This window comes from Juglans regia, chromosome 1 (genome assembly GCF_001411555.2).
Source record: "Juglans regia cultivar Chandler chromosome 1, Walnut 2.0, whole genome shotgun sequence".
In the NCBI taxonomy this organism is placed as follows: Eukaryota; Viridiplantae; Streptophyta; class Magnoliopsida; order Fagales; family Juglandaceae; genus Juglans; species Juglans regia.
The window spans coordinates 15458704-15472948 of NC_049901.1; the positions used below are offsets into that span (position 1 = coordinate 15458704).

General features: G+C 35.4%; 1 pseudogene; it reads right to left on the bottom strand.

Moving 5' to 3' along the window:
- Positions 1-4982: 4982 nt before the first annotated feature.
- Positions 4983-8914, bottom strand: LOC109014565 (annotated as a pseudogene).
- Positions 8915-14245: the final 5331 nt, after the last annotated feature.

Here is a 14245-nt window from a genome sequence, read left to right on the forward strand (position 1 = left end):
ATGAAAAATGTAATTACTATTATCTTTCCAAAAAGCCGACATAAATTTTGTCTGTGGCATATATTGAAAAAGGTCATTGAGAAGCTTGGCTCCCATGATGCTTACAAAAGTAGGCTAAAAAGTTAGCTAATGAAATGTGTCTAGGACACTCAAACTATTGAAGAGTTTGAGAAATGTTGGGAAGGGTTAATTAACATGCACAACTTGCATGAGAATGCTTGGTTGCAAAGTTTATACACTGAGTGTAGACATTGGGTACCGGTATTCTTAAAAGAGTACTTTGGGTTGGAATGAGTACAACCCAGCGAAACGAGAGCATGAATGATTTTTTTTACGGTTATGTTCATGCGAGGACAAAGTTAAAGGAGTTTGTCAACCAGTTTGACAATGCGCTGAGAAAGAAAATGAGAATGGAAATATTGCGGGCTTCCACTCATTTAACATCACAATTTCTTGCATATCTAGATCTCCAATTGAAAAGAGATTTCAAGAGTTGTACACGAACGCAAAATTTAGGAAAGTCCCGCAGCAAGTCATGGGTGTGCTCGATATGGATCCAACTCTACTTTGAAGGGATAGAGTAATGAAAACCTATCTGGTAGAAGATGAAGTTCGTGTTGAAGAGTTCACTAAGCTGGTTAGACATTATGTGGACTTTAAAGAGGAAGACTGTGGTGCAAAGTGTTCATGTGGATTATTTCAGATAAGGGAGATACTGTGTAGGCATATGTTGGCCATATTCAAATGCAACGAGATAAAATCTTTGCCAGATAGGTACATTTTAGATCGATAGAGGAAATATATTAAAATGAGATACATGTTAATCCACAGTAGTTATGATGTAGGAGATCAGTGGCCAGATGCCAATAGATATTCAAGTCAGTTGAATATATGTTATCTGATGATAACACATGCAACGGGTTCCAATGAGCACAACAAGGATGCAATTAAGAAGTTATATGTAGTGATTGACTTATATCGTGAGAACCAATAACCCCCATCTATGACCGTAACAGGTTCCAATGCTGATTGTATGACATTAGACACAACTACAGTTGGTAGTTCAAAGAAAATACTCAATCCACTTATTGTGAAAGGGAAATGAAGATTCTCATATCTGAGGAGAGCATTCAGGATGGAAAAAGACATGTCAAAGGTTAAAGCAGAAAAGAAGAAAATACTAATAAAGGAGAAATATAAACAGGTGCACATTTTTAATATTATTAATAATAAAAAAAATACATGTTTATGTCGATTTACTTTATTAATGCAAATATTACAAATGGGTTTTAATTCTTGTTACTTGATTATTAGCGAGATGAAGGAAATACACCAGTCCTGGACACGTGTAGGGATTTATTTGGCCCATCAGAGATAGATATGTCCAATGTTAAAAACACGCAAGAAAGTGTAATATTTTTAAACTTTTTATATTTTAATAGTAGTGTTGACATTACATTAATATTTGCATATTATTCGTTACAGATGCAATTTGGGTTAGATAGATCACAACCGGTGCAATGATATGGTTGAATTTTAAACATTCAGGAAGGATTTGTGTATTGAATGTTGTGTATTGAATTTTAATTTCAAGATGGATTTGTATATTGAATTTTAATTTCAGGATAGATTTGTGTGTTGAATTTTAAACATCAGGATGGATTTGTGTTCTGAATTTGAATTTTAGGATTGAATGTATTTGATGTAATTCCTGTTGGATTTGTGTATTGAATGTATTAAATTTTCATTTCAGGATTTCATGTTGTGTATTAAATATATTGAATTTTAATTTCAGGATTTCATGTTGTGTATTGAATGTATTACCAGGTGGATTTGTATATTGGCACTAGCAAGCGTGGTTTGTATTATTCAAGATGGTACGGGCACAATTGGTGCAACTCTTGGGCAATGAGGATGCAACTTTTGTGTATAGGCACTAGCAAGTGGATTTGTGTATTGGCACAACCGATGCAACTTTTGGTCATTGCATTATTCAAAATGGTATGGATACTACCAGGCCTGGGTTGTAAAGATATGTATGGGCATTGGGTTTTGGTCATTACAATACAATTGAAAGAAATTGTACCTAGAAGAATTGATTTCAATATCTTTGAAAGAACTTAAATTATTCTTGTCCAAAAACAGGAATTTCATCTAGGCTTTTCATATTGAATAATATCTTGTCCAAAAACAGGAATTACAACATCACCAGCTTCAAATATCTTGAAATTATAACTTGAATAAAATAAAATTACAAAACTGCAAGAAATAAAATCTAGTCCGAAATATATCAAATTAAGAAATCCAACATATATCAAGCAACTAGTCTAAATAACTTTTAACACTTAAACTACACGTTCAGACTAAGCTATAACATCAAACAACTACCAAGTAACATGAAACAACAACTGCAAAAGCCCAATACACCCGGAGTAGTGTGTGTGAATACTTTATTTCAACTTGTTGCTCAAGAAGCACCAACTCCTTCAAAACCTCCTCATTTCTATTGGATAGTACCATCTCTCTTCTCGATCTCATCCGCTCTCTTATGGAACTCAATCTCCATTTTTTAGATATCTTCGAGTATCTTCTCGATCTCTTTCTCATTCGTTAACAATTCATTTTTTCTTTCTTGAAAATCCAGCTCTATGTATTGATTACTATCCACCCACTTGAAATACTGCAGTATGGTAAACCTTAATCATTTTATACATATATAAAAAAATGTTTGATGACTTACTATATTTCAGCTTGTATTAAACGTTTTAAGTTACAAATGTTGTAGTTACCTCTGTGTTATGCTTTAGATACCTTAATAAGGGTCGTCCTGGATTTCTTGCAGTATTTGAGTATCTTAGTGTGGCTTCTACTTCATAGAAACAACAAGGTTGAACCAAAGTACGTTTAGCAAAGAATGAAGACGACATTGATGATGATGATGATGACATTCTAACATGAACCATAAATATTATGGTTATTCACTTTTTATAAGTAATAGTTTGTCACAATTTGTTTGCTGCATTTGGTGATGTGCAAACATGACAGTTTATTTTAGTTTATTTTTTGTTTTTTGTTTTAAGTATGAAAATAGAAATATGCATACTTAAAACAGATGTGGACAGTGGACAAAAACCTTTTGTTCTTTTGATTTCCTTTTCTAAATATTCAGTAATTTTAAATCCATTAGGATTTATAGGCACGACACAAATCCATACACAGGTTAAAGAATGCAAATTAAGACATCAACTTAGTGAAAAGCCAGTAACTATATTAGAAAGACAAAATAATTGGCAAATGTCAAATGATTAGGAATTACATGCACAACACTACAAAATGTAACATTTAGCAATAACCATTAAGTAATAATTGGCTATCAAGATGTAACAGTTTGTTGTAACAAAGAATTGTCTGTAACGTAATCATTCTTTGATTTTCTAGGATCACGAGAACCCCCCTTCTATCCATCAAGAAATGGCACATCTAAAAGATGTAAGCAGCAGCAAAGAGGACTTGGATCAAGCTCAAAAGCAGCTGATGGCATGAAATCAACATGGATATTCCATGAGTCTCCTAGATTTTACTAGTTTATTTTCTATTGTTTTATGATATCTCCTGGTTATTGTACATACATGCCGTGTCTCTACTTATGTTGGGTTTTAACACTATTTCTTGGGACTTGTCCAGATTGTTTCATGAATTAAAAACTTCTCTGGAACTTCCGATCCTTCTATGAATCGATTCGAGTGATGCCAATCCCTTTACTCTCATTGTAACATAAACAATATAATGTGTCAAAATGGAGCCATCTGCTAGCCATTTTTCCAGTACATTGGTTGGTTGAAAACAAGGAAGTAGTAAAGACTAGTGAGGTTCTTATGCATTTCATTCTTTTTGGAAGAAGAAAAAAATATGGTGCAATATGAACGGAATCAGATGCCATCAAGATTACTGTGAGGAATTAAAATATAAGCATTTTATTTGAATAAATGATTCAATCCATAGAAGCAATTAATAAATAAGGTAAAATTTCACTTAATTATGTAAGACACTAACTTAGTGCAAATCAATTGCAAACCATTCAATAATTGCAAATTAAGAATGCAAAAATTAAGAAACTAACTTCCTACGAGAATTATGCAAATTAAGAAATCAAAAAGTTTGATGAAATGCGTGCCTTCCCCCTGGATAGGGGCAATTGATTACCAAAACCGTGGGTCACCTTATTGTGGATAAATTTAGGATTAGGGTTTCAGGATGAATGATAAGGTGCTAGGTTAGGGTTAGAGTTTCAGGATGAAGGGGAAGGTGCTAGGTTAAGGTTAGGGTTTTAGGATTTCAATTTGGAGAAGAGGGGGCCAATGAAGGGTGAACGACAATGAGCGAACTGTGGGAGGGAGAGGTAGAGTTTCGTGGGAAGACGAAGGCCACGAGAGGCATCCCTTCGTGGGAAGGCATTGATTGGTGGTGAGGCAGAGCAGCTTCGTGAGAGGGAAGATCTCGAAAAACAAAGGGAGGGGGAGAGTTGTTTATTGTCGTGGGTATTGGTCTTCGAAAGGAGGGAGACTTTGGTCTTGATCTGAGGGAGAGTCTTCAGTTGGTGTCGTGAACTGATACGAAACAAAATGTTTTGCTACAAACACAAAATGGTGCACTTCATTTTCCACATCAACAGCTGTTACACACGTCAACTGCATTTAGCTTTTAGGTTCATCAATGGTTTTTGTTTCAGGTTAATTCTCCGATGATGGCACAAAAAGAAGAAAAAAAAATGACATATCCATCCACCTCCATCCCATAGCGGCGGAAAAACACATTTAGTTTTTTTTTTTTTCTTTTCTTCTTCACATCTCAGATTCATCAATATTGGTGTAAATGGGTAAAATATCTCTAGCGGAAAGAAAATGAATCAAAAAATTATGAAACCGTAAAAGAACTGCCTATGAACGAAATGAGTAGGCTTCAATTGTTGGAAAAAATCTTATTCAAAAAATTACGATCTGTTCTGACTATTTGTGAGGTACAGCTGCAAGAGCTTTAATAAGCGGCTTAACCTTTTCTACGCTCTTTATAATTCCCCAAAACATAAGCCTATATAGAACCACCATTCCCAGCAAAATAACAATATCAATCCACTTGGAGTAGCCCATCTCTACCTGCCAAATACTTCGCAAGATTTCTTCACCAGTGATCGTTGGCGGCCCTCCTGCTTGGTTATTAGGGAATGTTAATCCTTCAAACTCATTCTTGTAGAATCCTTGGTTTGCATACTTGTGGAATGCAATGTAATACATTGGATATCTCCAGAAAGGCTTTGGAAGATCATCAGGCAGCCGGAAGAAACCTCCATTCAACATCATCACGCCCTGTATTCCGGCACCAGTAATGATTCCCATTAGAAAATCCGGCACTATACTCGCAACCATCATCATTAAGCTTTCCACCAACATCATGCACACAAAGAGTAGCAATACAAAGTAGGCAAAGTGTTCGAAGCTCTTTTGAAGGCCAACCAGGTAATAAGCTATTGCTCCTGGAACTATGGAGATGAGAAGCAAGTAAGGAATGGAAGAAAATGTGTTTCCCATCACAAAAGCCCCAACACCGTAGTGCCCGTTCAATCTTTCTCGCCCAAAGATCTGATATTTGGAAAGATTCAGGGTCGATCGAAGTAAATCCAAATATTGCTACGTACATAACAGAATTATGTTGTATATTGAAAAAGATATGATAACTCACCTTCATGTCCTCTACAAATGAAGGAAATCCACCGATTGCCATGAAAGTCAGAAAGGCCGCAACAAACATCAACATTGAACCTCTAGCCTATAAATTTTCAAGTAGTCATGCATGTCTAGTGAGATCATGAGGATGAGCCGAACCATCATTTTCAAATAATCATGAATTAACTTCGATTCATAACACATGAGATATATAGCTAGGCCGGCATTATTCCAGCTAGAGATATATATTTTTTCATCAATTACCTGTATTGAGCCATAGTTGAAGCCAATGTCATGGAAGATAGTCCCGACACATAAACACAATGCAATGTAGATTGCAAGGCGAAGCCAGTAATAGCCTAGATCACGATACATGTTCACAAACGATCTCCTTGTCAGAACTTGACACTGGGTAATGAAGCTTGCTCGGCTTCCCTTCTCCAGAGTTCCTCCTTTCTACAGAACAAAGAAGCTACGTACCTCATCATCAAAGCTTTCTATTCCATCTTCTTTTTCATAATTTTCGCTGAGGAGAAAATTTTTGAACAGTTGGAATCGTCATTAATAAATATGATCAAACGGTTTACCTGTTGGCATATTTTAGATACCAGCTGCTGAAGTTGATGGTAAGTCTCGGATGATTTGTATGAATTGACGAGAATAGTAATAGCTTCCCCAGTGCTTGTTGTGGTATGATATCCTTGTTCGATGTCCTATATTTGTGATGATATGTATAACCAATGTTTCCTCCCTGATGATCATTACTTCCAAGAAAGGGATGGTAACGAGCTAGAAAATAATGCTTACCGAATCAAAGTCCTTGTTGATAGTCCTAAGGTAGTGATCAGATGGGTTTCTCAGGGTTGGGCATGGGAAGTCATTTGAAGCGAAAAACTGCATAAAAATTCAAGCATATGTACAATTCGTAAAATTATTCAGAAACTTTGTTCAGTGCTAAAGAGGTTCTATATTTCTTAAGGAAATATCGTACCTTTTCTGCCATTGAAGCAGGGCCAAAATAGACTATCATTCCTGTAGAAAGGAGGCAGAGATTGCTGAAAAGTTCAAAAACTTCACTGCTGGGTTGATGGATTGATGTAACAACAGTCCTTCCATCTTGACGAGCTATCTTGACGATGCGACTCATGACATGGAAAGATGCTGCACTGTCAAGCCCACTTGTTGGCTCGTCAAGGAAAAGGAGCTTCGGGTGGGTCAAAATCTCAATGCAAATGCTAACCCTCCTCTTTTGCCCCCCACTTAGACCTTTTACATTCCAGCCTCCAATTCTCGTGTCAGTGGAGCCTTGCAATCCCATCTCCCTTATAGTCATCTCGGCCCTTTCCTTCTTCTCGGATCTCGACATTGAGTCCGGCAGTTGGAGCTGTGCAGAGTAGTACACAGCTTCCCGTACTGTTAGTGTTGTCATTAAGGTATCATCTTGGGTTACGTAGGCCTAAAGTCATGAAAAATAAGATAAACCCTTGTCACAAAATTAAAGGCCTAACTAAAATCGACGTTGATCTGCATTACAAATTTACACGCGACTTTTTTGTTTCTTTTTTCATACCGAAGTTCCAAAAGCAAGTGTTTCTTTGCGTCCGTTTATCAAGATCTCCCCAGTCTGCTGCGTATTTGACCTTAACCTCCCTGCAATAAGTTGCTTCTCATCAGTACCTCCCATATCTCAATCAATGGAATTTAATATTTTTTGTACTTCAGTTTTTCCCCTCTTTAACCAGGTTTCCAAAACCGGATCATGCATATTCTTCCTGCATGTCTTCCATCGTATTCGGAGGGGAAAAAAACAAACTATTGAACATATATATATATATATATATATATATAGAAATTTTATTTACAATCCTGAGTGGTAACTATATGTGTTGTCTCATTGATGAATAGAGATAAAAAGAAAAAAAATATCATTTTAAAAAGAATATTATTATAATTTTAATTTTTTTTAAATATAACTATATGGTTTGCATAAACAGTTTCCATTTGAGAACTATATATAGACTAACTCATTTAAATATATATATATATACATACCTTATAACTTTAACGTATAAATCTTTGAAATGCTATTAAATATTCAATAAAATTAGCCCATCTCTAGCTCGTTAATTTTAAAACCTCTAATATTTGGACATTGATGGCCGGGAAGGACCCACGTTAGGGGAGGTTTAGATAAAAAAAATCGTTTTAACTTATCTGATTTGATCTCTTATAATAATTACGATTTTTTTAAATTTTTACATAAAATATAATAAAAAATTTATCTTTTTAAAATTTTAAAATAATAATAATAATATCTTAATAATATTTTATTCCATTTTTATTTTTTTTTTCGATTCAAGTTACCTTAATTTACTATTAATTCAAATCTCCCTTAAAAGAGGCCATGTTCTCTCTATGGATGGCTACATCAGTCGATGCACGAACGTGCACGCGTGACCTTGACCAGCAGCCACGATTAAATTTAATAAATGGTAGGAATAATAAATTAAATGAACTTTTATCCATATTAAAAAACTGTAATTGAGCAGCGTGTCAGCGTATCTGATATTAATTATACTTATAGATAATGGTATACCTACCATTTTTTATAATTTATTTTAAATCATTTAATCTATATATATATATATATATATATAGTTATGTCACCCTCTTAAAAAATAATTTTAATTTTAATTATAGATAAGTTTACCTGCCAAAGACTCCAAGAGAGTTGATTTTCCAGAGCCAGAGGGACCCATGATAGCCAATACTTTTCCCGGTTCCGCGTACCCAGTCAGCCCTTGGACTATCGGCCGGCGTCCACTTTTGCCATTGGGCACCGTCACCCACAGATCCTTCCATGTCAAGAAAATATTTCCCTCCCTCTTTGCAACGTAATTCTGATCTTGCTCTGTCCCCGAAGACACAACTTCGGAACCAAACTTAAATGACGTTTCATGAACATCCAAACGTACTGGAGCACCAAAAGTACCGAGGCCAGCAACGTTAAATGGGAAAGTTTCTTCCACGGTTGGGCAACGGCCGCCATCTTCTTCTACAGAATCAATGCTTTGCATCTCTAAATCGCCAACATATTCGTTGGCAACTACGGAAGTTCTCAGGGGTGAGCTTGCTCGACTTGACTTTGGTGTCCATCTAGGGACATGTACATCATTCGAAGAAGAGTAATCCATGATATTTTTTTGTTGCTGCTAGAGAAGAGAATTTCAGAGAGAGAGAGAGAGAGAGCCGGCCGTTGAAGAATGGAGAAAAATTTATCTGAATTCATGTAAGTCGTGGCTTCCGCTTCCACTAGTCAATGACGTAACCATCATGATGAATAGAAAAACAAAATTTGAATGAACCTAATTAATTAGCTAGGTATACGTAATCAATCCACGAGGCCGGCAGCCGCCGAAGTTTGAGGAGCTTCCGACGACGGATCACACGTGAATGACTGTGATGACTTTACCACCAACGTCGTCAAGTTTGTACCACCGAAACATCGAGCTAGCTAGATATATACTAGTTTCCATAGCTAGGGCATGCATGCGTGGGAGCATTACAACGAGCTAGCTAGCTAGCGCTTGGTCCTGCGTGTGGTTCTACCCCATCGGATCATAGCGCGCACCTGGCTTCCCCTTAATTTATAACCCTCAAATTAAGGACAAATAATCTAGTTCGTTAATATTAATGTGGTGCGCGCATATATACAACTTGCTGCATAATATTGCAACCTTAGGCATGCAAGCTGACTCTACATCATTTAAAAGCATTCATATCTCCTTATCAGTACTCCCAACTCATGTTAGTTTTTGAGCATTAATTTGCTATTCGATTTAATGCTTTATCATTAATTTTGTTCTAGCTGTTCCAATTTCCCATATCCCAATTGAGAAATGATAGAGTTACAACTAGTTCTTTATAATTATTGATCTACAATCTTCAAATAAAATAATATTTTTTGAAATTTTTATTTTAGTTTTGATTTTGATTTGATGTACATGTTAATTAAAAAAAATATTATTTTATTGATAAGTTGTAAATAAAATGTAAATAAGTTGCAAGTACTTATCTCTATCGATCATTGCTCATCCAAATTATAGATATTGATTTCTTGTAACGTCGTCGATTCTATCGACTTTTAAATATGATCATGACCATTATTTCATGTATTATAACTAATTACATGTAAAATTGCAGCAACTTCGTGATCATGTGATATTGCAGCAGTATGTAATTAACAAGAGCGCCATATAGATCATATATAGTTTGCCTTTGGCTTTCCCATCCAAAATTTTAATCGCACATTGAATTAGGCATTTCATTTTCTATACTAATAAAATATTATTATTTTTTAATTTCTCTAATTTTTCTTTTATCTACTTCTATTTTCTCTAATGTTTGCCTTTAATGATGCATGTGTTGGCAATCAGTGAATCAAAGCTATACCAAATAGTACGCTAGAAAGATTACAAGAGAATTATTAGTATTAATTGAAGATCATTAAGTACTACTACCTGCTAGCTAGAAAGATTACGTACACTATACCAAATACACGATGTATTTTATTTTTGAAACAAACCACACAGGCTTTCATTAAATATTTATAATTAGCATATATATATATATATATGCTATATATATATATGCATACAGACTTTCATTAATGAAATTTATCAAAATCGATTCCAAAATCACTAGAGCTACCAGCAAGCTATCCATTACAATCGATGCTGCTTCATTACATTTGTAAGCCACCAATAACTCATAGATGATGCATTATTATATTTGTAAGTCCATTACAATAGAGCAACCAAAAGTCAAATTAAATTAAGCCATAGTCAAACACCATTACAAAATAAGCGACCAGCAGGTCCACCAACATTACAATTGAAGATCATACATGGAGTCCAACCAAAATAAACTACAAGCAAGCAAACAACTATGTACGAGATAGACACCTATTTATTTTGCTCCTCAATGATTCCATTTAAAGATTATGAAATACTCTTGCTGCATAGCATTTATGGAATCATTATCCAATTTCATAATTTTCATGTTAATCTCTTTTCTTAAGATGTATTAAGTCAGATCTATCTTTGTTTACCTTGATTATTGCTTATCTTCTCACCATCATCGTTGTCCTCCTATCATCGCTCATGTGGCTTAAGATCTCATTAAACTCATTACGTACATTGTGATTCTTTGCCTTTTCATTTTTTATTTCTTTCCTTTTCAGCCTCTTGCACTACAACAAAAATTCATTTTTGGAACAATTTTTGTTTGGGACGAAACAAAAATCATCCCAAAAAATGAGATGTAGGGATCACAAAATTCAAATTTTGTTCCTAAAAAATGACGAAAGGTTTTACTGTTCGAACGTGTAGAGACAAAAAATTTCATCCCTAATAAAATAACAGTTCGAACATCCAAAACAAAGTTCGCAAAATAAAATAAACATTCAAACATTAATTATATATGGTCGAACGAAAATTTGGGGCGTTAAGTGACAAAATTTAGCAGAACATTGACTTATCCTTCGAACAACATCCAACAACGTTCGAACGTCAAAGTTAATCAATATTTGAATATATATTATATATGATTGAACGGAAAATTAGCAAGTTGAGTCAATAAATTTAGTGGGACATTGACTTATCATTCGAACAACATATAACATTTTCAAATGTCAAAGATAATCAATGTTCGAACACATATTATATATGATCGAACGAGAAATTGGCGAGTTAAGTCAATAAATTTAGTGGGACATTGACTTATCATTCAAACATATTACTATATCATTTGAACTAATAAGTTATCAATGTTCAGAGGTAAAATAAAGTATTCGAATGGAGACTAGAAACGTTCGAACGTGACATATTCCGTTCGAATGATTTCAGAATTTTTAAAATTATTGATAGTAACAAAATGCCTTACTTAATTGCGGATAAATATTTAATTTATATAAAGGTAGCAATTAAATAATAGAAATCAATAACTAATTTAGAAAAGATATAATTCATAATTAAATTAAATTTACAAAACGCCAAATATTGTCCATAGCAAAAAAAAAAATGTCAATAAAAAATAGAAAATACTAAGATCTTAACTCTCTGCACACATCCTTGACTGTAGCTAAATGTGTCTCTAGTTGTGTCAGTCGAGTACTAATCGTTATCTAAGTCGCAAACATGACATCAATCTCTGCACGTAAGTCAGACATGGTAGTACGGATCTCTATATGCACTACATCGATCACCGCTGATCTCTACACGCACTATATCAGTCATCTCCTCACTTGTAGTTGTGCATAATGCCTCAGACTGCGTGGATGTCTCACCAACCGATACTCCACGATCTCCCGGGTGTCCATCTCTCTGAGTATTGACCGGGTATGGAATAGGACCACAAAGAAGAAGTCTCAAGTGTCCCATGCTTCGTGATAGGGTGGAGTTGTTAATCGGTCTCATCAGCTCCCGGACACGCTCAACAATATCTGGCAAGACCTCGTCATATAGCAAAAATTGAGTGATCAGGATCCTGAATGACAATATATCCATCATAATGTACTGGGTCTCTGATCGAATCCTATCGAATATATAACCCACTAGGTTGATAGGAACGCCACGAGTGATGTGTATCATAAACTTCGCCAGATCCATGCCAACCTCTGTCTTGTACTGCCGATGATCAATATTGTTGGCAGTTCATGATATTGAAGAAAGTATATAGATCTGCCTGCTTGATGCTCTTCTTTCCATCATACAGAGGAGCATCTGGACCAACAACCAACTCCCTCACCTCATGATCAGCGAGGTTATCGAACTCATTTGTATAAGCTGATCTCTCGTTTTCAGCCGTCTCCCCATCACCCGAAGGTGGAGACTCTCTAAGCACCACGTTCGGATATGTAGTGCGCAGTCTGCGAATACAAATAAAATCAGCAAGTCTGTCTGTTAAAAATATAACTGATGCTCCTCGGATAGAGATCGTGTATGCCCCTTCGTCATCTAAATTAGTACCACCGAGCTCTTTATGAAACTCAGAGACGATGTCAATATAAGACACGAGGCCCCATGCTTCGTCATTCTGATCAAAGATTGGTGTCCAACCACAATTATTGAAGATTGATATCAAAGAATGATCCTCCCACATAAGAGTTAGAAAGTCAGAAATCTTCACCTGACGCTCCAATAAGATAGTCCTCTCTCGAACTGTTTCGATGGAAAGTTGCCTTAATATGTCACGCTTACATCCCCTATAAGATATTATTAACATGAAATTTCAAAAATAAAATATATATGCAACATTAGTTATAAAATATAATACATAAATATTCACAAAATTATATATTAATTAAAACGATTAGAAACTATTTTCTGTTATACCGTTCGATAGAATCCATAACCGTTCGAATGTTAAAATTTTTTCATCCCCATTCGAACGTATATAGTTCGAACCTGAATTATATATGTTTGAACGCAGATATTAAATTCAGTTCGAATGCATGGTGAACCAATAAAATGATTGACGTTTGAGTTCTTACCGTTTGAACGAATACAACATCGTTCGAACAATATCTAGATCAAACTTAGTCATAGCTGAGTCAACTCAACGACCATGAAAACGAAAGGAATTGTAGTGCCCTCGACCTCCGCGTGTGATTTGGTAGAATTCATGACACTGGGATGATGACCACATGGATCATACAACCTATCACCATGTGTAAGTGTGTGAAAACATGCAAAATGTGTACAACAAAAATAACATAGCGGAAAAATATAAGACAATAAAAAACCAAGTACCAGAAAGTTGAAAACGATACAACCAGAAACAAAGTCCTCCAAGAGGTTAATATAGCCATCCAACTAAAATAAAGGAAAGGAAAACAAAGGTCCAAAACAAATAAATTCAAAAGGTCCCCGAGCCGTCACTCCTCAGGTGGGGCTGGTCCCTTTGCTCATATCCCTCCTCTGCATCAAAGTCTATGATTCCATGAAATGGAACTGTAGGTAGGAATACCACAATGAGATTTCACAATCTCAGTAAATAAATCAACAGAATAAAAACCAAGACATTCAAGTATGAAATTATACAAGCAAACATGTTCAGCAGTTATGAAAGCAATAACTGCAAAAATATATTGCTGCCTGGTCACGACTTGCTGTCACTCAGTTTTACACGCCTCCAAGTGACCAGAAGAGCTCCACCGAGATAATACTCCATCTCGACTTGGGGTCATGACACACACACACCAACACAAAAATATATTTACCAAAAACCCAATTTTCATATTACACTGCATACTATAGAACATAGCACAGTTGAATAAAAATCATGTTAGATATCAGTAATAGTAATATGCAGATGCATGACAGGCAGTTTATTGGATGGCATAACATAGCACGCACCAATCACACACAATAACATAGTAGTCACAAATCCACAGTTTCATGAACCCCAACTACAGTTTCCGACAACAACTATGTTAAACAATCCCAACACTTCCCCTGGCCCAA